Genomic DNA, 26,864 nt, shown 5'->3' with positions numbered 1-26,864 from the left:
AGGAAGAAAATTGTGGACTTGCACAAGTTTGATTCATCCTTGTGTGCAATTTCCGGATGCCTGAAGGTGCCTCATTCATCTGTACAAACAATTATACGCAAGTAGAAACAAGATGGGACTGTCCAACCATCATACCTTTCAGGAAGGAGATGGGTTACTACAAAAGAAACATAAGCCAGATTAATGTTTGCAAATGCCCACAGGAACATAGACCTTCATTTTTGGAGACATTTCCTGTAGTGATGAGCGAGTACTAAAAAGCTCGGGTGCTCGAAGCTCGGGCCGAGCCTCCCAAGATACTCGTGTACTCGGCCCGAGCACCGAGCCCAATGTTATCCTATGGGAGACCCGAGTATTTTTGTGAAATGACCACCGGCAGCATGTAGAAACCCTAAAAATGGCACAAAAGTCTCCGAAGAGTGCTCAAATGACATGGCAACAGCATGGGGAAGACCCCTTGAAGCATTTATCACTCAAAAGTCACAGCTGTGAACAATTTTGTCCGCGTTTTACGCCATTTTTACGGACTCACCAGAAAACCTTCCAAAATGACACCAAAATGATTTTTCATGGCGGAAATGTTAAGGGCACATACCCAATAGTGAGATAGAGCTAATGTATGTTACTTTTTGAGATCAATACATGAAAGATTTTACGTAAAACATTGTGTGGCACTCCGATGTCCCTGAGAAGAGACGTACATAAAGGCCTCTGAGTCTAATGTGCCCATTTTGAGGAACTGAGTCTTTGTAGTATTTTCCTTTGCCAGGGCAGTCCAAAATTGTGAGGTTCACCAATGCCCCTGCATACAGACGTGCATGATGGCCTGTAAACCTGAAGTGCCCATTGGAAGGAAGTGGGTCTATTGTAGTATAGCCCTTAGGCAGGGCAGCCAAAAATTGGGAGGCTCCACGTTGTCCCTGGATAGAGACGTGCATGAGGGCCTCAAAACATTAAGTGTCCATTGTCAGGAAGTGCGTGTATTATAGTATAGCCCTTAGGCAGGGCAGCCAAAAATTGGGAGGCTCCACGTTGTCCCTGGATAGAGACGTGCATGAGGGCCTGTAAACCTGAAGTGCCCATTGGAAGGAAGTGGGTCTATTGTAGTATAGCCCTTAGGCAGGGCAGCCAAAAATTGGGAGGCTCCACGTTGTCCCTGGATAGAGACATGCATGAGGGCCTGTAAACCTGAAGTGCCCATTGGAAGGAAGTGGGTCTATTGTAGTATAGTTCTTAGGCAGGGCAGCCAAAAATTGGGAGGCTCCACGTTGTCCCTGGATAGAGACGTGCATGGGGGCCTGTAAACCTGAAGTACCCATTGGAAGGAAGTGGGTCTATTGTAGTATAGCCCTTAGGCAGGGCAGCCAAAAATTGGGAGGCTCCACGTTGTCCCTGGATAGAGACGTGCATGAGGGCCTGTAAACCTGAAGTGCCCATTGGAAGGAAGTGGGTCTATTGTAGTATAGCCCTTAGGCAGGGCAGCCAAAAATTGGGAGGCTCCACGTTGTCCCTGGATAGAGACCTGTTAGGTTCTTAGTGCCTCCGTGCTTGCATTTAAAAACCGCACGTGTGTGCCTGTTGGTGGCAGCTTTCTGCTGCATTTGTGTGAGTTTTGCAAAAACTTGGATATAACGCACAAGTCTAGTGAATACACATCAGCACAGCATTGCAAAATGCGCAAGGGCGTTGTCAACGAACAAGGAAGTGGACGTGATGGTGGTGCAGGCAGAGACCGAGGTTGTGTGCAAGCTCTAATTTCGCCACAACAAAGGGCCACATCTACTCGCTCGCACATCCTGTACCAAATTCTTGGGGACCGCAGCAGTACACCGCTCTTGAACCAAGACCAGTGTCAACAGGTTGTTAGTTGGATAGTGGATAATGCTTCCAGTCAGATTGGCACCACCACAAACACTCTGTCTTCCACACGGTCAAGTGTCAGTAGCCGTGATACTGCACCGCACATTTCAGAACCTGATCCTCCTTCCTACCACCAGGCCGAGTACACGTCCACGGACATTACTGATCCCACACTTGGACACTCGGAAGAGCTGTTCGTTCACGTTTCCATTCACACATTCTGGCCTCTCGCCAGCTCCTGTTGAAGTGGGCCATGACGAGATTGTATGTACAGATGCCCAAATATTTGAGCAGCCACGTTCTCACGAAGTTGGCAACGTGTCTCAACAAGGGGTGGACGATGATGAGACACAATTGTCAGGAAGTCAGGAGGAGGAGCAGGGTGCGGAAGAGGAAGACGACGTGGTGGATGATCCAGTAACTGACCCAACCTGGCAGGAGGATATGCAGAGCGAGGACAGCAGTGCACAGGGGGAGGGAGGCGTAGCATCCCAACAGGCAGTAAGAAGCAGAGTGGTGGCCCCAGGCAGATGTCAGGCAACTGTTCCCCGGAACAACACGACACAAGGTGCCTGTACAAATGTTAGGTCTTCCCGAGTCTGGCTGTAATACTATTGTATGTATTGAGGATTTCGATTGCATTAGGGCAATGACAACCAGAGACGAGTTCTTGGTGCAAGACGTTTATAATATGCAACCAGCAAATATGTACATAAACGGAACAAAAACACAGTAGAACATAAATACAGGAAATACCTTCCAGGGACGGAGCGAAAGGGAATTCACGGGACCGCGCACCGGACTCCCCCAGGGAGACCACCAAGAGCGAACCCCTATACAGGGACTGTCTGGCAATCACCCCAGAAGGCCTAAATGCGCAGCAGCCGGGACACAAAAGGGCAATAGGTAAGTCCAAAAATGTCCGTACGTGATGTGAGTCCAGAGTGGTATTAAACGGAAGGAACCGGGCAGAAGTGCCGACCAAAGACGGCAAACGGAGTCCGGGCACAGCTAGATGATACCAGATGAAGTCCAGAGTCGGTGTCGGTTGTTTTCCAAGAGGATCCGAATAACAATCAGGAACCAAAAGCAGCAGGGCAGGAGCACACAGGAGGCAGTATACTCAGGCACTGGACTAAGCTTTAGGGGCGGCTTTTAAACAGATGGACAGGAAGTAGGGCAACAGAACAGAAAACTCCATGTTAACAAAGGGCAAGCTCTTTCAAAAGAAAACTGGAAAACCAGGAACTCTGACACTGGCAGTTTTTTAAGTTGGCTCCAGATGATTCTAAAAAGGCCATTTGCAACACCTGCCATGCCAGCATCAGCAGGGGTACCAAAACTAGCAGCCTGACCACCACCAGCATGATCAGGCACATGTCAGCCAAGCACCCGACTTTGTGGGAAGTACAACAGAGTCGAGGAGCAGTGCTTGCTGATGTCACTGCTACGTCTTCGCTGGTTGTGCATGCGAGCCAATACCCTGTCCATGCTGCCTGCGAACAAGCCTCCTCCGGCCCTGCTCCTGCAGTTACCCACGCAGAAATAACACCATCATCAAGCACGTCCTTGTCCCAGCGCAGCGTTCAGTTATCCATTCAGCAAACCTTTGAACGCAGGTGCAAATACACTGCCAACGCCCCACATGCCACACTTCTAAATGCTAACTTTTCGTGACTGCTTGCGCTGGAAATGTTGCCTTTTAGGCTGGTTGAGACAGAAGCATTCCGCGACCTGATGGTGTCAGCTGTCCCACGTTACTCGGTCCCCAGCCGCCACTATTTCTCCCGGTGTGCCGTCCCCGCATTGCATAACCATTAACCACGTGTCACAAAACATCACACGTGCCCTGAACAACGCTGTTTCAGCCAAAGTCCACCTAACCACAGACACGTGGACAAGTGCATGTGGGCAAGGCCGCTACATCTCGTTGACGTCACACTGGGTTAATATTGTGGAAGCTGGGACCCAGTCTGAGCGAGGGACGGAACACGTCCTTCACACACCAAGTTTTGCAGGCCCTACCTCAGTCAGGGTTTCACCCACACTCTACAGCTCCGGAATGTCATGCTCCTCAGCCTCCTCCTCCTCCTGCGCATCCTGATCCACTTTACCCTCCACACCAGTCCCAAGCTGGAAGTGTCGCGGGCGGAGGAGGGGACGGTGCGCTCTCCCACTGCTCGGGTCCGGCTGCCGCTGCTCTACGGCTGCTGCTGCTCGTTGGCTCGAGCGATGGCCGGATCCCGGGGACTCGAGCGGCGCTACTCGCCCGTGAGTGAAAAGGGGTGGTTTGGGTTTTGGGGATATTGTCCGTGACGCCACCCACGGTTGTGGTGATTGTGTGGACACCACCGCTGCTCTGGACGGGGATCCCGGGAGCCTGTGACAGGGAGCAGCTTTGTTGTTATTTCTCCCCTCCGTGGGTAGGGGGGTTGGTTGTCCCGGGGCCCGGTGATGGGGTAGAGATGGATGACAGGCGGGTTGCGGGGCCTGATGAGGTGCAGGGTCGCAGGGTCAGCGCTGTGCCGCACGGCACGGAGGTACTCACTCAGCCCAATGATGATGACACAGTTCACGGTAAAACAAGTGGCTGGATGGACGGGTCCCTCGGACGGCTGCGGTTGTTCCTCCCTGCAGGTTAGTGATGACTGTCTCTCCCTGCACCTAAGTTCAGTGTTGGTAGTGATGGTTTCCCACCGGTAACCCACTCCCCGACCTGGATATGGGCCGGAGGAGCCCCTTTTGCCCACAGGCGCTGGCCCTGGGAGACGGTTGCCCTTGGCGGTGGCGGTGTCTCCCCTTCACGGTTGGACGGTTGCCTTCTATCGGGACTTGGCTGTTTGGAAACCCTGAGGTCCCCTTCACTAACGGATTTGGCAAATTCACGGCGACACCAAGCCTTGCCGGGATCCGAAAGTCCTCTGCCAATGGTGCTGGCTTCTCTTTGTATACCGGTCCGGTACGGCCGGGTCACCACCCGTCCACGGTCCTTACGGCAGACTCCAATCGGCCTCCACTGCAGACGGTCACCACATCCTGCCAACCTTGCTGTCCTGTCCGGGCCACACACCCGGACCAACTTCAGGCTCTTTGCTGTCACTTTTCTCCTCTCTACTACTTTCCTCCTTCCACTTCCTTAGCTTAACTCTCACTGCTTGTGTTTTCCCTCCTCCTTGGTGGGTGGAGACCAACCGCCTGGCTCCACACCCTGGTGTGGACAACAGCCCCTGGGGAAGGCAACAAGGATTTTGTGTTTTGACTATGATATGCCTGCAGGGAGTGTGGGGTGTTTAAGTGTTGTGCTCTGTGGCCCCTGGCTTGTCCAGGGCGACACAGAAGCACTGCAGCACTGCCTCGGCGAAGCGGCAACAGGCAGTGCTGAAGGTAATCTGCATAGGTGACAAACCCCACAATGCAGAAGAGGTGTGGACAGCTCTGAAACAGCAGGCAGATCACTGGCTCACAACTCTGAACCTAAAGCCAGGAAAGGTCGTGTGTGACAATGGCCGGAACCTGGTGGCGGCTTTGAGGCGAGGCCAGCTGACACATGTTCCATGCGTGGCCCATGTGCTCAACTTCGTGGTTCAGCGGTTTCTAAAGTCATACCCAGAGCTGTCTGATCTGCTGGATCCAAGCTGGACAGACACGTGGCATGAATTGGCTCTCTACGCCTTGGAAGTCCTGGCCTGCCCTGCCGCTAGCGTTTTGTCAGAGCGTGTTTTTAGTGCCGCAGGTGGAATCATTACAGATAAACGCACCCGCCTGTCAACTGTAAATGCTGACAGGCTGACTCTGATCAAGATGAACAAGGGTTGGATTGGGCCAGACTTCACCACACCACCAGCAAATGACAGCGGAATTTAAAGTTTGTAACGGGAATTTGCCATGTACCTCCACTCACCCATGGTAACACACTTCTGGACTTTGGCTAATCGCTGGACTGCTCCTCCTTCTCCTCATGCGCCATCATGATGACCGTTACAATAGTTAAGCCGTTGTTTCAGGTATACCCCCAGTGGTAAATTTTTTCGCCCATTCTTTCAGAATGGGCATTACAACGACAGGAGACCCGCTCCTTTGCAATGGGAACAATGTTTTGAGGCCCTCATGCACATCTCTATCCAGGGACAATGTGGAGCCTCCAAATTAAAGGGCTATACTACAATAGACCCACTTCCTTACAATGGGCACTTCATGTTTACAGGCCATCATGCACGTCTCTATCCAGGGACAATATGGATCCTGACGCTGCCACCGACAGGCACACATGTGCGGTTTTTAAATGCAAGCACGGACGCAATAAGAACCTAACAGGTTTTTAGGAGCGACAATTACTGAGAAGTCTGACACTATCAGGCACTGCTGACTGACGTGTATTATACACTAGACTTGTGCGTTATATAATAGTTTGTGAAAAACGCACACAAGTGCACCTGTACGCTGCCACCGACAGGCACACACGTGCGGTTTTTAAATGCAAGCACGGACGCAATAAGAACCTAACAGGTTTTTAGGAGCGACAATTACTGAGAAGTCTGACACTATCAGCCACTGCAGACTGACGTGTATTATACACTAGACTTGTGCGTTATATAATAGTTTGTGAAAAACGCACACAAGTGCACCTGTACGCTGCCACCGACAGGCACACACGTGCGGTTTTTAAATGCAAGCACGGACGCAATAAGAACCTAACAGGTTTTTAGGAGCGACAATTACTGAGAAGTCTGACACTATCAGCCACTGCTGACTGACGTGTATTATACACTACACTTGTGCGTTATATAATAGTTTGTGAAAAACGCACACAAGTGCACCTGTACGCTGCCACCGACAGGCACACACGTGCGGTTTTTAAATGCAAGTACGGACGCAATAAGAACCTAACAGGTTTTTAGGAGCGACAATTACTGAGAAGTCTGACACTATCTGGCACTGCTGACTGACGTGTATTATACACTACACTTGTGCGTTATATAATAGTTTGTGAAAAACGCACACAAGTGCACCTGTACGCTGCCACCGACAGGCACACACGTGCGGTTTTTAAATGCAAGCACGGACGCAATAAGAACCTAACAGGTTTTTAGGAGCGACAATTGCTGAGAAGTCTGACACTATCAGGACTGTTTTAGACTGTGTACACCAGCCCCAGATATGATGAAGGCTGGTATACGGTCACCACTAGGAATGGCTATATACCCTGCCTGCCTGCCTGCCTGTATACTGCTACAATAGTCCTGACAAGGACTCTTTTGGTCACTAGCCTGTATTCCAACCTGGCTATACCCTGCCTGTATACAGCAACAATAGTCCTGAGAAGGACTCTGCTACTGTACTCCGACCTGGCTATACCCTGCCTGCCTTTATACAACTAGAATAGTCCTGAGAAGGACTTTTGGTCACACTGTTTGCAGCCCTGCTACGGAAATAGCTATAAAGGGCCGCAAACCTTTCCCTGAAGCAGCGACCCTCTCCCTGCACTGACTGTCTGGATAGCTGTGAGCAGAGCACAGCGCGCCCGCCGGTATAAAGGCTCGGTCACGCTGTGCAGGCCGGCCAATCACTGCAATTCCACAACTAACAGGGCTGTGGCATTGCAGTGGTCTGCCAGCCAATCCCTGCATGAGGGCTGGCTCTCAAAAGAGCGCCAACATGCAGGGATGAAGACCACGAGTACAGCACGAGTATCGTGAGATTACTCGGTCCCCGCCGAGTAGACCGAGTACAGTGATACTCGTGCGAGTACCGAGTAGTAACAAGCATGCTCGCTCATCACTAATTTCCTGTGTGCTGACAAAACTAAAATTGAACTGTTTGGTCATAATGTCCATAATTATGTTTGGAGGAAAAAGAGAAGCTTTGAAACCTAAGAACACCATTCCAACTGTGAAACATGGGGGTGACAGCATCAGGTTGTGGGGTTGCTTTGCTGCAGGAGGGACTGGTGCACTTCACAAAATAGATGGTATCATGAGGAAAGAAGAAGCAACATCTCAAGACATCAGCCAGGAACTTAAAGCTTGGGGGGAAATGGGTTTTTCAATGATCTAAAACATACTGCAAAACTGGTTACAATGTGGCTTAAGGATAAGAAAGTCAATATTTTGGAGTGGCCATCACAAAACCCTGATCTCAATCCTATTGAAAATTTATGGGCAAAGCTGAAAAGGCAGGTGCGAGCAAAGTGACCTACAAACATGGCTCAGTTAGACCAGTTCTGTCAGGAGGAATGGGCCAAATTTCCTATCAACTATTGTGAGAACCTTGTAAAAGGATATCCAAAACATTTGACCCAAGTTATACAGTTTAAGGGCAATGGTACCAAATACTAATGAAATGTTTGTAAACTTTTGACTTCGCAGAAAATAATAAAAATGCCTTAAAACAATCTCTCTAATTATTCTGGCATTTGGAAAATATAAATAATTTTGGTTATCCTAATTGATCTAAAACTGGAAAGGTTTATTCTGATTTCATGTCAGATAGAGAGAAAAACCTGCATATGTGTGTCGCGGACGGGTGCCGCTCCATGGCAGAGGGGCTGCTTGGTGCGCTCGGATCCGAGATCGTGTCTGGAGATCGAGTGGTGACCAGACCCGGGGCTCGTGCAACCGCCCGTCCTCGCAACAGTGAAAAGGGGAGTATTTACAGGGGAGATAGTTTTTGTCTGTGACGCCACCCATGGGTTGCAGTGATGGGATGGTGGCACCGCCGCTGCCTCTGGTGCCGGTGCCCAGGACCGATGGTGTTGGGCAGCAAGTTGGTATCCCCTCCACGGGTAGGGGAGGTGTAGTCCCGGGTACAGGTGGGGAGCAGTGCTGGGGCGCCGTCGGCAGGTTGGACCAGATGATACCGGTGTACTCACGATTGAGAATAATCCACACAAAGTCTGTACTGTAAACCAAGGCCGGATGCCAGTAGCCGTTGGAGAGGTGTGCTGGTCCCGTACACAGGTTAGCAAGGTAGGGACCCTTCCTCCTGCACTTGTGTCTTGCTGTGTGTTGATTAAACCCGCTTGGAACGGGAGAAATCCGCTCCCCTGTGGTTTTGTGTACAGAAGGAGCCGTGCACGCAAAATCTGACCCTTGGGATTTTAGTGGGTTCTGGCGGACACCTTATCCCCCACGTTGGGCTTCCATTTTGCTCTCCAGGCTTCCTCTCGGGAAACAAGGCCTGGAACCGGATTCCCGCTGTCCGTACCGGCGGGCTACAACCCTGCCCCGGTCCACTTCGGGTCTCCCACGACCGGATCTCCGTCACCTTTGGCCCTACACTGCCGTCTGCCACCTAGTCAGTTCTCCCGTAGTCCAAAGGCTCCGTCCCTTGACCACACTGCCACTTCAGTTCCTCAACTCTAACTGAAAAAACCCCAAAAACTGACTCTTTCCCGGCCCTGACACCTCAAGACCACTAGGTGGGTGTTCCCATCTGCCTGGTCCTGCCCACTGGTGTGTCCCTGTTGTCATGGGGGGGCGGCTAGGGTTTGTGGCTGGTGTGCCTGTGTGTGGGATGTGGTGTTAAATCCCAAGGAGGAAGCGATTCCTGTACCCTTGGTGGAGGGCACAGTCCTCTGTGACTACCTGGTTTTGTCAGGGCGGCACATGTGTCTTTTTAGATAGTGTATGTAAACTTCTGGTTTCAACTGTATATACAGAGAACAGTGAGCCGTATCTCAGAAACAGAGAGACTTAGAAACAAAACATAGTGGCAAATTTAGGAAAACAATGGCAATTACTCCAAGTAAAAAAATTACATGCATATGGAAAATGAAATGTCCTTTTTTAAAAAAAAAAAAAAAATCTGTCACCAAGTTATTGCTATCCCATCTGTATGAAAAGAGAATGATTGGAGTAGTTTTGGTTGCTGTAGTTTTAATAAAAATCAAGGTTTGATCTGCTGCAGATCTACCAGTTCTTTTAATGTTGAGCGTCAAGCCAGTGATTCTGGTATGTTACAGTTTTTATACATACCAGAATCACGGACATACGCAGACGCATTAAAATCAATGGGTCTGCGCACACATCAGTGATTTCTCATGGATCGTGTGTCCGTGTAGTACACACGCATGTCCATGTGTTCCACGCGAAGACAAGTCTGTTTTTCTCCAGCAGCACTAATGTCCCCCGGACCACACAGTGATGTAATCTGTGTGACATGTATCGGAGAAAACATGAGTCTTTGACATAGTATAATTTTCTATGCTCATCTTCTGTCTCCAACGCTGCTGTCTATGGCGCTGCTGTCACTTGCTTCAGGGCGCTCATTATGCTCATTGCATATTCACTGCACCGCGGACCAGGAAGCAAGTGTGACCGTGGAGACATCAGCACCACAGACAGCACTGCCTGAGACTGGTGATTATAAAGTTCCTGCTCTCTGTGTGCTATCACGGATAGTACAAGAAGAACACACGTATGCCAAAATCATGGCCCATGGAGGGCAATACACACCTTCAACATGTCCTTGAAAAATGTGTGTGTTTTTCACTAACGTGTGAAAGAGGCCTTATCTTGCCCACACCACTGATTGGCAGAATTCTCTGGATACTGTGCATAAAGCTGAGTTCACACACAATGACAACGACTTTGCTGTTACGTCACCATTTCCTGTGACGTAACAGCGACCTTAGATGATTGCTAGTAAGCTGTCAAACATGTAATTTTAAGCAGCGACGGAGCAGCGATCATAGCGACCTCGACGGTCGTTGTGCGGTGTCACTATGCGACGACTCAGACCTTGATAGAGGCGTGGTGTTTATCCCTAGACATGTTTTGCGTTGCCTCTTTTCATGCCCCTTTGTTCCGATTGGTGATCGCTACAGCGCCTTTGTGTTGCCTTTTTTCACGCCCCTCTATTCCGATTGGTGATCACTACTGATTGGGTGACCGTGCCAAACAAAGGAAGACGCAGTAGTGCTTTCATTCATTCTATTTCATTTCATTCAGATCTACAAAGAACGACACACTAGTGACACCAAACAGAGAATCTACTACGTGGAGCAAAGCATGGAACTTAAAGAATGAAATCACTGTAACGCCTTCGGCAAGGTACCCAATCAGAACACTGTTGTAACCACCAATCGGAGTCGTAGGGGCGTTGGTACAAAATACACCGCAAAAACACGCCCTTGTCCTGCCTTCAGTCCTACGTCACTGCCTTCAGTGTCGTCGCGACCATCGCTGCTGCGGTGTCAAACACAAGGATGCTGAGCTTATTATCATGGCGCAGCGAGATAGCAGCGATCAAAAAATGACCTGGAATATTCAGGAGCGAGCAGCGATTTCGCAGCAGGGGTCTGATCGTTGTTATGTGTCACACACAGCGACGTCGCTGTTGAGGTTGTTGCTACGTCACAGAAAATGGCGACTTAGCAGCGATGTCGTTGTCATCGTCGCTGTGTGTGACACCACCTTAAGCAAAAAACTGCGAATCAGTAGTATGTGCGAGATTATACATAGCTTACTAAAAGGAGGACTACATGGCAACAGGTTTACTAGTCCTCTAGTGCTAATCTGCTGCTGATAAAACAATGATTTTATACGATCTACAAGAAGCAGAACAATAAGTCACACATCACTGGAATCAGAGTTTCTGCCCTTAAATTATCCTACTCTCAGATTTGATGACAAAACAAAAATGTGACAGATTCCCGTTAAACAGAGCTTGCTGGGTCTAAATGTGATTAAAATGATTCAAGGTTTGGTTTGCCACATTTTTTTCTGAAGCAAGCCCCACACGTTGTAAGAATGACACAAAAGTTCTTGCCTATAGATTGCTCCCTGCTCCTCTTATGGCACTGCCACTATCCCTTTCCAGTCTCCAAGCCTCCAGACCAGCTCTGTATATTCTGTGTGGTCATATGGACATGTGACCGCTGCAGTCAGTCTTTGATGCATTGCTCACCATTATTATGGGTTGTTTGTAAGGGTCTGTACATAAAGGATTTTATTGCTGGTCATGGGCAAACCAAGCCAGCTATGACCTAGGCATTCAGAATGTGTGCATTGTAGTATTATCATATCCAGACACCTGCTATTATAACACACCGCAGTCTGAGACAACTAAAACTGAATTATTCTTTCCAATCGGGTGAACTGCTGAACACCAGTGACATGCTATAATCTACTCTCAACACACAAGCAGATGGATGAGCTCAGATCTTTGGCACATTAAATATAGATACCTGCGTTTCCGAATATCTTTTATCACATGTTCTGGAAAATCTTTTAATTCAGAAAAAAAGGTTATAAATAGTTTAATTTGCAAAAAAAAAAATGGTGAAAGTAGATGTAGATAATAGACTCTAACTGAAATGCTGAAAATACTGCCTCTGCAGTTTGACCTGTTTTGTTAAATGCACGAAAAGATGTTGATTCCATAAATGTGTCTCCCGTCTTATCGGATCTCCAGCACTTTGTTCTTTGCACTAGGTGTTCTGCTCTTATACAATTTTTTAATCTTGGATGCGGCTGAGTTTCCTTCCTGTAATTAAATCAAAGGCTGTCAATTCAACAGCGGGTCTAATTTATGCTTTATCTATATTATAGCCCTGTGTTATTGTCTGTGGGTCATTTGTTTAGTGCAGTCGCCTTGTGTTCTCCTTTGTGCTGCACACAATGGTCCTATTATCTCTTTCCAAGGGCAGTTTCTTAGGATTTACACTGTATAGGCCCCTTTACACACTGAGACTTTCAGCGATCCCACCAGCGATCCCAACCTGGCCGGGATCGCTACAAAGTCTCTGGTGAGTCTCTGGTGAGCTGTCAAACAGGCAAACCTGGCCAACGACGCAACAGCGATCCGGACCTGCAGAAAGACCTAGCTAGTCAAACACTGGAAACGAGTGATGTGTCACAATATCTGTCAATCACTATTCTCTGTCAGTCGGTCTCTCCCTCTCGGTCTCTATTCTCTCTCTGTCGGTCCGTCACTATCTCTGTCCCTCTCTCCCAGTCTGTCGGTCATTTTCCCCTCCTCTCTTATACTCACCGATCCCCGATCTCCGGCGCGGCACTGCACGGCATTCACACTGCTGCGGCGGCTTTTACTATTTTGAAAAAGCCGGCCGCTCATTAAACAATTTCGTATTCCCTACTTTCCCCGCCCACAGGCGCCTATGATTGGTTGCAGTGAGACACGCCCCCACGCTGAGTGACAGCTGTCTCACTGCACTCAATCACAGCAGCCGGTGGGCGGGTCTATACTGTGCAGTAAAATAAATAATTAAATAATTTAAAAAAACGGCGTGCGGTCCCCCCCCATTTTAATACCAGCCAGATAAAGCCATACGGCTGAAAGCTGGTATTCTCAGGATGGGGAGCCCCACGTTATGGGGAGCCCCCCAGTCTAACAATATCAGTCAGCAGCCGCCCAGAATTCCCACATACATTATATGCGACAGTTCTGGGACTGTACCCGGCTCTTCCCGATTTGCCCTGGTGCGTTTGCAAATTGGGGTAATAAGGAGTTATTGGCAGCCCATAGCTGCCAATAAGTCCTAGATTAATCATGTCAGGCGTCTCCCCGAGAAACCTTCCATGATTAATCTGTAAATTACAGTAAATAAACACACACACCCAAAAAATCATTTATTAGAAATAAAAACCACAAACAAATTCCCTCATCACCAATTTAATCAGCCCCAAAAAGCCCTCCTTGTCCGGCGTAATCCACGGACCTCCAGTGTCGCTTCCAGCTCAGCTGCATGCAGGTGACAGGAGCAGCAGAAGACACCGCCGCTCCTGTCACCTCTACGCAGCTAATGAAGACAGCCGCGCGATCGGCTGAGCTGTCACTGAGGTTACCAGCTGTCACTGGATCCAGCGGTGGATCCAGCGGTGGCCGCGGGTAACCTCAGTGACAGCTCAGCTGATCGCACTACTCACCTCAGTTGCTGCATGGAGCTGACCGGAGCGGCGGTGAGTAGCGCGATCAGCTGAGCTGTCACTGAGGTTACCCGCGGCCACCGCTGCATCCACCGCTGGATCCACCGCTGGATCCACTGACAGCGGGTAACCTCAGTGACAGCTCAGCCGATTGCGCGGCTGTCTTCATTAGCTGTGTGGAGGTGATAGGAGCGGCGGTGACTTCTGCTGCTCCTGTCACCTGCATGCAGCTGAGCTGGAAGCGACGCTGGAGGTCCGTGGATTACGCCGGACAAGGAGGGCTTTTTGGGGCTGATTAAATTGGTGATGAGGGAATTTGTTTGTGTTTTTTATTTCTAATAAATGATTTTTTCGGGTGTGTGTGTTTATTTACTGTAATTTACAGATTAATCATGGAAGGTTTCTCGGGGAGACGCCTGACATGATTAATCTAGGACTTATTGTCAGCTTTGGGCTGCCAATAATTCCTTATTACCCCGATTTGCCAACGCACCAGGGCAAATCGGGAAGAGCCGGGTACAGTCCCAGAACTGTCGCATATAATGTATGCGGCAATTCTGGGCGGCTGCTGACTGACATTGTTAGGCTGGGGGGCTCCCCATAACGTGGGACTCCCCATCCTAAGAATACCAGCCTTCAGCCGTATGGCTTTATCTGGCTGGTATTAAAATGGGGGGGGACCGCACGCCGGTTTTTTAAATTATTTAATTATTTTTTTCACTGCACAGTATAGACCAGCCCACCGGCTGCTGTGATTGGGTGCAGAGAGACACCTGTCACTCAGCGTGGGGGCGTGTCTCACTGCAACCAATCATAGGCACCTGTGGGCGGGGAAAGTAGGGAATACGAAATTGTTTAATGAGCGGCCGGCTTTTTCAAAATAGTAAAAGCCGCCGCAGCAGTGTGAATGCCGTGCAGTGCCGCGCCGGGGATCGGGGATCGGTGAGTATGAGAGAAGAGGAGAAAATGACCGACAGACTGTGAGAGAGGGACAGAGATAGTGACGGACCGACAGAGAGAGAATAGAGACCGAGAGGGAGAGACCGACTGACAGAGAATAGTGATTAACAGATATTGTGACACATCACTCGTTTCCAGTGTTTTAAGTCCCCTTTACACACTGAGACTTTCTAGCGATCATGCTGCACAGCGGGAAACAAAGGACCAAAGAATGGTCCTGAACGATTTGTAGCGATCAGCAACTTCACAGCAGGGGCCAGGTCGCTGATGTGTTTCACACACTGCAATGTCGCTGGGGAGGTCGCTATTACGTCACAAAACCGGTGACGTTACAGCGATGTCGTTTGCGATGTTGCAGTGTGTAAAGCCATTTAGGTTATGTTGGAGAGTGAGCATGTGTCGCCCTGGGCAAGCCAGGGGACACGGGTCACAACACCACCACACCCCACACTCCAGGTAGGCACATCACAGCTAACCAGAAATCCTTGTTGCCTTCCTCCAGGAGTTTGATGATGCACACCAGGGGGTGGGCCAGGTGGTTGGCTCCGCCCACCGAGGAGCTCACAACTCTGGAGGCAGGAAGAAACCAGGCAGATGAGTCCAGGAGGAGGAAGTGGAAGGAGTAACAACAGAGATAGCCCAGGCAGGGCAAGTGTGAGGAGCTAAGTAGAGGAGTTAAGAAAGTGAAAGTGAAAGCGGATAAAGGAGGAAAGCGAGTAAAGTGACAGAAGAGAAGGACAGCCTAAAGGGTCCAGCTTTGTGAGGGCCAGAACAGCAAGGTCAGCAACGGCGGTGACTGTCTGGAGGGGGACCGTTTGGAAGTTCCTGGAAGGACCCCGTTGGCTGTGTGCCCGGTGGTCTGGAGCAGTGTTCCGAAGGACAGTCAGCACCAGGGCAGGGGCCTCTCGGACCCCGGCAAGGCTAGGAGTCGCCAGATTTGCCAAATCCGTCAGTGACGGGGACGCAGATCCCCCAGCAACCAAGTCCCGATTGAAGGCAACAGCCCAACCTGAACCGGGGAGACACCGCCACCGCCAGGGCACCAGTTTCCCCAGGGCCAGCGCCTGCGGGCAAAGTGTAGAGCTCCTCCAGCCCAGATTGCAGCCGGGGAGCGGGTAACTGGAGGGAATCCACCGCTACCACAAGTCAAACAAAGGTGCAAGGAAGAGGGACATCACCGTCACCTACCGGGAGTGCAGGTGCAGCCGTCTGTGGGACCGTCCTACCAGCCGTTTGGTTTACCGTACAAACTGTGTCCACGTCTCAGGCTGAGTGAGTACCACAGTGCCGCAAGGCACAGCGCTGCCCCCGCGTCCCTGCGCCCTCCAGGCCCTACACTTTACATCTCATCACCGGGCCCCGGGATCACCAACCCCTACCCACGGAGGGGCAACACAACACCTGGCTGCTCCGCATCACCATCCCCGGGACCCCCATACTGAGCAGCGGTGGTGCAATCACCACAACCGTGGGTGGCGTCACGAACTATAACAATCCCCACACCCAACAAACACCCCCTTTCACTCACGGGCGAGGAGTGTCGCTCGAGAAACCCCGGGATCCGGCCCACAGCTCGAGCCACCAGGAGCAGCTGCCGGACCCGAGCAGAAGGGGTGAGCGCGGTGTGCTGATACCCTCCTCCCCGCCCGCGACAAGCATACTGAACACAAAGATATTATTTGCATATACTAGATAAAATAAATGTTTTTAAATGGTTTATCAAGAAAACTACTGTTCATACAACCTAAGGGTGGTGTCACACACAGCGACGACGACAACGACGTCGCTGCTACGTCACCATTTTCTGTGACTTTGCAGTGACGTCCCATCGCTGTCGCTGTGTGTCACATCCAGCAACGACCTGGCCCCTGCTGTGAGGTCGCCGGTCGTTGCTGAATGTCCAGCTTCATTTTTTGGTCATCGCTCTCCCGCTGTGACGCACACATCGCTGTGTGTGACAGCAAGAGAGCAACGAAATGAAGCGAGCAGGGAGCAGGAGCCGGCATCTGGCAGCTGCGGTAAACTGTAACCAGCGTAAACATCGGGTAACCAAGGGAAGACCTTTCCCTGGTTACCCGAAATTTACCTTCGTTACCAGCATCCGCCACTCTCGCTGCCAGTGCCGGCTCCTGATCTCTGCACATGTAGCTGCAGTACACATCGGGTAATTAACCCGATGTGTACTGTAGCTAGGAGTGCAGGGGAGCCAGCGCTAAGCAGTGTGCGCGGCTCCCTGCTCTCTGCACATGTAGCTGCAGTACACATCGAGTAATTAACCCGATGTGTACTGTAGCTAGGAGTGCAGGGGAGCCAGCGCTAAGCGGTGTGCGCGGCTCCCTGCTCTCTGCACATGTAGCTGCAGTACACATCGGGTAATTAACCGAGCTGTTACGTCACCATTTTATGTGACGCAACAGCGACCTTGTAAGTCGCTGTTATGATCGCTGCTGCTTCTGCTGTGTTTGACAGCTAAGCAGCGATCATAACAGCGACTTACAAGGTCGCTGTTGCGTCACATAAAATGGTGACGTAACAGTGACGTCGTTATCGCTGTCGCTATGTGTGAACCCAGCTTAATAGAATTAATCAATGTTATAGAAGGCATCCTTCTCTTTGAATCGGAGCAAATATTATGTCTCATCTGGTGAGGTGGATCTTTGAAACCCTTGGTCCCAAAAAAAGATCTAGCTGGAACAAGAGAACTGGAGTGTTACAGTCGGGGGTTAACCACTTTATTAGTGGTTCCACTGGACCAAAGGTACTGTTCACTTGCTTGGAGGGGTGAACTGGATCGGCTGCCGAGTCTTCACTACTGCTACCAAAGGTGGCAGCAGGTACACACGCTGGTAAGTAGCTGGCAGAGGGCAACCCCAAGGGATATGCGGTACCCTGGAGGCTGGTGCCATGGACACAGCATAGTGTTTGCTAGAAGTGGCAGCAGCAGGCAGAGTAGTGGATCCGTCCGGGATGGATGGGTGGATGCATGGATGCGTACGACAGCAGTGACTGGTGTGGATACTTGTGGCAGTTTGCATTGTAGCAAACAGCCGGTGAAGGTGGTTGTACTAGTAACATCTAAGGAGTGCACTGAAACAGAGGTACAAATCAGCAGCAGAAAGTAGCACAATATCAGCAGCAGCAGCACTAAGAACCTGAGAACTAGCAACGTAGCTAACTTGTTGCTGTCCTTATTCTTTCAATTCAGTACAATGGACAGCTCAATGGGGAAGATTTACTAAAATGTCTACATTTTTTTTAGATAGTTTTAAAATGTGCCGGATTTATCAGAATGACTCACAAATTTTGCTAATTTTGTGCATATTTAGATTATGTGATCTAAGTTTACACATTTATTAGTTGGTATTTACAGTATGTGGATCCACCAAGTCCATTTTGGAACTTATCATTATGAAAGCAAATCATGGAGTCTCTATAATACTATTGAGTAGGTACATGGTAACCTTGGGTGCAAAACACAATGGTAAGTCATTGGAGACGAGAATAATCTTCTTTTTTAACATGTTAGAGAAGGTGCAGCAGAATTGTCAGCATTATTACAGGATGAGCCAAGCAGGTACATTATTACTGGAAGGGGACTGAATAGTGACATTGTACCAGGATGGGGACATTATACAAGGAGGCGATCCAAGATGGGGAACATTGTACCAGGAAGAGGCCAGAAAGAGGTATGTTATATTAGGATGGGCAACATCATTATTTTTAGGGGCCCATAATGAGTGTCATAGTACCTGAAAAGGGCCCAGGATGGGAGACATTATACCAGGAAGGAGCCCAGGATATGGGACATTATACTAGGAAAGGAGCCCAGGATGAAGGATATTATACCAGAATGGGGGAAATTATTACTGGTGGAGGACCAGGATAGGGGACATCATACCAGGAAGGGGCCAGGGTTGGGACATTACACCAGGACAGGAGACATTATTACTGGAAGGGGCTCAGGATGGTGACATTACACCAGGATAGGGGACTTTATTACTGAAAGGAGCTCAGGATGGACAACATATATTACTGGTAGGGGACCAGGAAGGGGGACATATATTACCGGAAATGGCCCAGGACAGGAAACAATCTTACTGGAAGGGGAACAGCATGGGGAACATTATTTCCAAGGGACTGAGGATCGAGGACATCATACTTGGAAGGGGCCCAGGATGGTTGACATTAGTACAGGATGCGGAACATTGTTATATTGTAGTGGGAGGACAACACATATATCTGTGTAGGATTTAGAATGCTACAAGAGCCCACACATCTGACCCCCATGCAGGTGGGGCCCAGGTCCAAATTTTGCACCGGGACGGATTCTAGTTATGCCACAGGTTATTGGCATTACTTCATCCCATATAAATAGCAGAATCATTCCAACGATGACGCGATCCTGTATAGGAACAGAACAATTATATCAATGATATTTCTGACACCCTCGACTGTTTTGTCTGTAAGTGTAAGCAGGCAGTAAACTTCCACCAATTAGCTTGCATATTGTTGATTTGCCATGATTTAAAGACCTGAAATGACCTGTCTGAATGGACCATAAGTGCCTAGTGTTCTGCTTCTAGCCTACATCTCCTCCTGCATCTACTAATGAGACATGAGCGCATGCCTGCTTCTAGTGTGTTATGGCCAGCGCTAGCATTAAATGAGCTTTAAAAAGGATTTTTCATCAATTTTTGCCTTTTAAACTGCATTTCTGTGTTACTACTCTGCAGATGTGTACTTAAAAATATATTGTTTTGTTATTTCTTGTACACAACCACAAAGCTAATTGAAATGAAATGCCCATTAAATAAAAAAAAAACATATATCATAGTCTCCAGTAAATTCGGTGACCTATATCTCCATACGAGAGTGAAGAAAAAAAAGAAAAAATGTTCTTATGTATATTCCTGCTATTATGTGGAGGAATCTACAGCTTATAAAGGCAAAAATTGGTGAATGCTCTTATTTAAGGAAATAATTTCCACTATAAAGTCCATTTTACTTTGCCACCCTTAACCCTTACTCCATCCAAGTACAATTCCTGCCTGCTGCTAGAGTATGTCATATAAGGAATTCTTGCCTGTCTACTTGTCGTCGTTGATCTAGATATCCCTATACAAAAATCCGCAGGGTCAGGTGACTGGATTGGCGTGTCATTAGACGCACTGCTTTAATCAATCACAAGCCAAAGAGATCAGGGACTGAAGAATGGGATATCACAGAATAGGGTTCTGATGGAGACCAACAGAGTTGCTTGACCTTCATCCCCATAGGTTACAGCAATGAGTATGCCTGATTTCATCATTTTTATGATATTCGTGCCACTGAAAATTTTGCTAAGAAACCAGACAAGCCTGATAACTCTGAAACAAGGAGCTTCACGTGTAATATTAATTGCTGCAATTGAGGTGAGTTGTCTTCATATGTGTCAGAGCCTTTCTCCCCTACCCTTCCGCTTACACCTGATCTCCCTCTTGTCTACAGTCCGAGATTGCTCCTCACTGGAAATACTTAAAAAAGCAGACTTAACATTCATCTGTTTACCCAAGCATTTGATTAATGCACATCCATCTGTCAAGCACTCAGTACTTGTCTTCCACTGTTCTCTCGCTCCCTTTATTTTATATTTTTATCTCTTGCCTCAATTGCCTTTATGAATTTTTTGATCTGATGATATGGCTTGTATTTCCACAGGTAGAAATAAACAATCTTAATTGTTTGTGCACACAAAGCCTATAGGGTGCTTTACACGCTGCGACATCACTAACGATATATCGTCGGGGTCACGTCGTTAGTAACATCGCAGCGTGTGACATCAATGAGCGACGATCAACGAGCGCAAAAACGTGCGGCTCAATCCGGCTGTGAAACCTATGCAACGGATGCAGTGAAAACACTGCATCCTTTGCATAAGTTTTTACATGCGTCCGGTCCGTTTTTTTCCGGTTGCGGCACGCTACTGAGCGTGCGCAGTGGAAGAAACCACATGCGGCGGTCGGATGCGTTTTTTTCCGCATCGCGCCGCACCCGGCGTCCATAGGCATGCATTGAAAAATGCGCCGCAGCGGCCGGATGCGGCGTGATGCGGTTTTTTTGCCGGAGCAAAAAACGTTGTAGGCAATGTTCCATCCGGCCGCGGCATCGGCTAAATCTGCCGCATGCGTCAAAAACCGGACCAAACGCAAGCCCATGCGGCACAATACGGCACTAATGTAAGTCCATGCAAAAAAACCCGCAACCGGCGGCAAAAAAAACGGTTGCGGTTTTTCTGCAGAGCGCCGTATTGTGCCGCAGAGCAAAAACCGGATGTGTGAAAGTAGCCTGAGCGACGCAGCCCCACCTCACAGGAAAAGTGTTGTGTCCTGGCTGGCTGTGTGGATAAGTGCGGTGCGGTTCATACCTTTCAGGAGTCCGCACAATGTCACTTTTTAGGGAAGGCCAGGATCGCATCATGGAGGCAACAGAGATGGATGCTGATAGTTCTTTTTAAACAACAATTCTTGACTATGCTATCTCTGGTTGACAATTATACACAATTATATGTGGCGCCCTGGACAAGCCAGGTCGTCACAGGTACTACACCAACACACCCCACACCCCGGCTAGGCACACCTAGGTCAAACACAAATCCTTGTTGCCTTCTTTCAGGGGCTGATGTCCACACCAGGGGGTGGGCGAGGCGGTTGGTCCCACCCACCGAGGAGTTCACAGTCCTGGAGGCGGGAAAAGGGATCAGTTTCGAGTTGGAGTTAGAGAGAGTGAAGTGGTAGTAGAGGAGACTGACCATGTCCGGGTGCGTGGCCCGGGCACATACAGCAAGGTTGGCAGACGGTGGTGACTGTCTGCAGGAGAGGCTGATTGGAGTGACCCGTAAGGACCGGGGATGGGCGGTGGCCCGCCGGTACCGGACCACAGGGAGTGAAGAGAAGCCAGCACCATTCGGCAGGGCCTACGGACCCCGACCAGGCTAGGAGTCGCCGTAAAACCGGTCAAATCCCTTAGCGAAGGGAACCTCCGGGGTTTCCCAGCAGCCAAGACCCGATTGAAGGCAACAGCTCACACCGTAAAGGGTAACACAGTCACCGCCAAGGCTACAGTTCCCAGGGCCAGAGCCTGCGGGCAAAAGGGGCTCCCTCAGCATCCATCCAAGCTGGGGAGTGGGTTACCGGTGGGAAGCCATTGGAACCATAAACACAACACAGGTGCAGGGAAAGGCAGTCACCATCAACCTAACGGGAGGAGAACAACCGCAGCCGCTTGTGGGACCTGTCCATCCAGCCGTTTGTTTGACCAGAGACTCCGTGTAAATTACTGGCTGAGTGAGTACCACCATGCCGTGTGTCACAGCGCTGCCCCCGCGACCCTGCACCTCACCAGGCCCCGTAACCCGCCTGTCATCCCTAAACCCTCACCGGGGCCCCGGGACAACCAACCCCCTACCCACGGAGGGGAGAACCAACATCCAAGCTGCTCCCTGTCATCGCTCCCGGGATCCCCGTTCAGAGCAGCGGTGGTGTCACAACTTCACCAACCGTGGGTGGCGTCACGGACAATATTCCCTAAACCAAACCACACACCACCCCCCTTTCACTCACGGGCAAGGAACGCCGCTCGAGTCCCCGGGATCCGGCCCACCGCTCGAGCCACCACCGAGCAGCAGCAGCAGCAGCAGTAGCCGGACCCGAGCAGTGGGTGAGCGCAGCGTCCCCTCCTCCACCCGCGACATATACACTTCTTATCGAACATTTCTATTACACAGAGCACAAACAGACACACTTCCTCTAAGTTCACCTCAGCTGGTACTTTCGTGGATATTCTCAGACCTTCTACCACCACCCAGATTAGCATAACAGAATAGCATGAGAAAATGTCTGCTGTCCACCAGTGGTTCCACATCCTCTCAACAACAGGAAGTAATGATGTGCTCGGGAATCTGCCCCACAGGACTGCATACTCATTTCGCATCCAACACTAGCAAACACACTTCATCCAAGTTCACCTCAGCAGTTATTATTGTGGATGTTCACAATCTTCCTGCCACCACCCAGCATAGCACAACAGAATGGCATGAGAAAGTTTCTGCTATCCACCCGCAGTTCCATGTCCTCCCAGCTGCAGGGGGTAATAATGCTCTCGGACTGCCGCACAGGACTACAGGCTTCGCATCCAACACCGTTCCAACCTGTTACCTCTCAGCTGTAAGCTACTCGGGGTCGGCTACTAAGCGTCCGTCTATAGACCCTACCCACAAGGGTTACGTTTGGCTTCTTTACTGTTCTCAGGTTTAGTTACTGTTCTCCGTTCTGGGTTACAACCACCCTATGTGTGTCTGTTCTTTCTCTCACGCTACTTTTCTGCGGTCTAAATGTTGCAGCCTCCACAAGTCACCCACAGAATGTGACCAAAATACGACTCGAGAGACTGCGCATCCATCCTATTCACTAGCCGTTTCCTATCTGAGATTACTAATCTCCTCAATTGCACCTCTGCCCACTTAGGGGTACTTTACACGCTGCGACATCGCTAGCAATTGCTAGTGATGTCGAGCGTGATAGCTCCCGCCCCCGTCACTCGTGCGACATTTGGTGCTCGCTGCCGTAGCGAACGTTATCACTATGGCAGTGTCTCACGCACATACCTGGTCAGCGACGTCGCTGTGACCACCGAACAATCCCTCCCTCAAGGTGGAGGTGCGTTCGGCGTCATAGCGACGTCACTGCAGCGTCACTAAGCGGCTGGCCAATAGAAGCGGAGGGGCGGAGATGAGCGGATCGTAACATCCCGCCCACCTCTTTCCTTCCGCATTGCCGGTGGGCGCAGGTAAGGAGATGTTCGTCGCTCCCGTGGTGTCACACATAGCGATGTGTGATGCTTCAGGAATGACGAACAACATCGTACCGGTGGCTGCAGCGATATTAAGGAAATGAACGACGTGTCAACGATCACCGTTTTGGAACGATGCGATTTGCGATCGTCGCTCATTAGTGTTACACGCTGTGATGTCGCTACCAGCGCCGGATATGTGTCACTAACGACATGACCCCGACGATATATCGGTAGCGATGTCGCAGAGTGTAAAGTACCCCTTAGGCTTTTCCCAACTGTCCACTGGCTGTTGCCAGGCAGATATGACTGACATTCCACCTACATTACCTTAAAGGGGTGGTCCACTACAAATCATAGTGGCCGCATCGATGTAAAGCTGAAACATACGGCTTTTTCTAAATACCTTCTGTTGCCAATGCTGCCTAGAAGCGGTGCCAGCATTGGACTGGCTACCGGAGGAACTGCAGTAATACCAGTCCTGGCCACGGTTACCTGCACTGAACTCTGGAGCTTTTACCTGAGCTGCGAAGTGGAGCTTGGACTGAGCCGCGAGTTTGCAGGACTGAACTGTGAGCACCGACTGATTCCCCTCTCTCAGGTGAGAGCTCCGGAGTTCAATGGAAGTAATACAAGCCAGGACTGGTATTACCGGCGGTTTCTGGTAATACCAGTCCTGGCTGCGGTAACCTGCATTCAGCTGCGAACAGGCCGGGTTGCACTCTGAAGCTCAGCTGAGAACTCCAGAGTTCAGTGCAGGTAACTGCGGCCAGAACTGGTATTACTGCAGTTCCTCTGGTAGCCAGTTTGACGCTGAGCGGCGCTATCGCAGTATGTACATTCCCATCACGTGACCTCTGGCTGCAGTGACCTCTGATGTCCGGTAATGTCATGTCAACTTCTGGAATTGGAAGTTGACCCGGCATTACCGAGGTGGGACCCAGTCTCCGTGAGCAACTGGACTGTAGGTAAATTTCATTGCACGTCACAGCCTATCACTCACGGACTCTCTCCTTTACCGCAGAGTGCTGCAAGCAAGAGCGATACTGGGTTGTGAAACTACACCCACAGCCCAGTCACTCATGGAGACTGGGTCCCACCTCTGTGATGCCGGCACAACTTCCAATTCCGGAAGTTGACATGACATCACCAGACATCAGATGACACTGCAACCTGGGTCACATGATGGTGATGAGTGGACAGCGTTAGCACCGCTCACAGCTAGCATTGACAACAGGAGGTATTTAGAAAAATCCTGTCACAGCTTTACATCTGTTACCACTATGCTTGTAGTGGACCACCTCTTTAACACTGCTTTATATTACATTGCTCTGCACTACACTATCTATGCATTATTAACATTACACCTTATATTAATGTGCATACAGTGTGAATACTGCTACAACTTTACATATTAAACCTTATCATGTCTTATGCTATGCATTATACCATACATTACTAATGCACATATCATTACTTTATATCTTATCACCACCATCTTACATGCACATACCCCAGCACACACTGTCACTGAACAGTATCACCACCCCATAACAATATCCACTAAACTATTGTGTTATTTAAGATCAAAATTGTAAAATAAAATGATACTGTTATTGTGATTAAAGGGAATCTCTTCCTAGACAATCCCTTTTTTAAATAAAATTATGATAACATGTTTCCAGGGATAAGTTGTAACCTGTTAGCAAGTGCAAAATTATCCTATGGTGCCTCCACAGGATAAATAAAGCATTACACCATGTAATTGAAACCAATGAACTGTCCTTATAATGACGGATGTGCCAAGTGCTTCCAAAAGTGAGTCTCTATGTAGCTTTCCACTGTGGGAAGTCACTGATGGTCCAGAAGCGTGTCCATCCCCGCTGATGGCTCCTATGGTTCACTAGAGTTACTTTACCTATGTTCTCTACGTGAGAACTGCACACAAAGCAATTGTATAATACATGTCTAATAGCTCAATTACGCCTCTTATGCATGAATGGGTTAGTAATACAACAGGGAAGCCAATGGGGATTATAATGGCTGTAAAGCTTCCCTAGCAGCCCATGGGCACATCTGGACTGTTTTACAATTGGCTGTGTCTAATTCTTAGCTTCTAGCCAGAATAACGGAGAATAATGTACACAAGAGGTATAACATAGACCCAATGCAAATCTATAACAGGGCTCTCAATTATCACATATTCGGTTCTCAGGTTCTTAGGTTATGTGCACATGTTCCCGGCATGCTGTGTACTAGATGCAGTGTCATCCCTCCTGCGGAGACGCCAGTGTTCTCCACAGGAAAAATGCATTGTCAATGCTCATGATCCAGGTACTGGGTGCTGCGGACTTTTGCTGTGTTCTCCCTGCTGTGTCATGGGGTATGTACAGATGTCTCCTAGGCTGACTCTAAAGCGGGCTTTACACGCTACGATATCGTTAATGATTTATCGTCGGGGTCACGTTGTTTGGGACGCACATCCGGCGTCATTAACGATATCGCAGTGTGTGACACTTATGTGCGACCTAAAACGATTGCAAAAGCGGCCAAAATCATTTGCCGCGGAGAGGTCGTCCTAAAACAAAAAATTGTTCTCTTCTAATTAGTGATGTTGTTCCTCGTTCCTGCGGCAGCATACATTGCTATGTGTGACACCGCAGGAGCGACGAACATCTCCTTACCTGCCTCCACCGGCAATGCGGAAGGAAGGAGGTAGGCGGCATGTTTACGTCCCACTCATCTCCGCCCCTCCGCTTCTATTGGACGGCTGCCGTGTGACGTCGCTGTGACACCGCACGACCCGCCCCCTTAGAAAGGAGGCGGATCACCGGCCAGAGCGACGTCACAGGACAGGTAAGTGCGTGTGACGGGGTAAGCGAGGTTGTGCGCGACGGGCAGCGATTTGCCCATGTCGCACAACTGACAGGGGTGGGTACGATCGCTTGCGATCTCACTAGCGAGATCGCAGCATGTAAAGCCCGCTTAAGACAGGGGCCCCTGCGCTGTCCCTTATGTTGAAAGTAGGTTTAATGATAGCCAGGTTCGAGTCCCCAGTGTGGCCCCGTTTCCTGTCCGAGCCCCGATACTACTCCCTCTCACTCTGGGAGCGGGCCGGAAACCCAGTAACCAAAAACCCCACAAATAGGCACAAACTAAGGAATCCCTGGCTGCCTGTTATACTCTGCAGTGTGAACAGAGTCTGACGCTGCCATGACACCTAGCGAGTGCAACACTGAACGCCACATGACATCGTGTATCCACAAGCATAAATTGACATGCTGCAGCTCAGAAAGCTGCGCTGCATGTTGGTTAACGCTGCAGAAAAAA

This window comes from Anomaloglossus baeobatrachus, chromosome 5, assembly GCF_048569485.1.
Source record: "Anomaloglossus baeobatrachus isolate aAnoBae1 chromosome 5, aAnoBae1.hap1, whole genome shotgun sequence".
NCBI classification, from domain to species: domain Eukaryota; kingdom Metazoa; phylum Chordata; class Amphibia; order Anura; family Aromobatidae; genus Anomaloglossus; species Anomaloglossus baeobatrachus.
The sequence above is the reverse complement of the archived record's forward strand: the minus strand, read 5'-3'. Positions refer to the sequence as shown.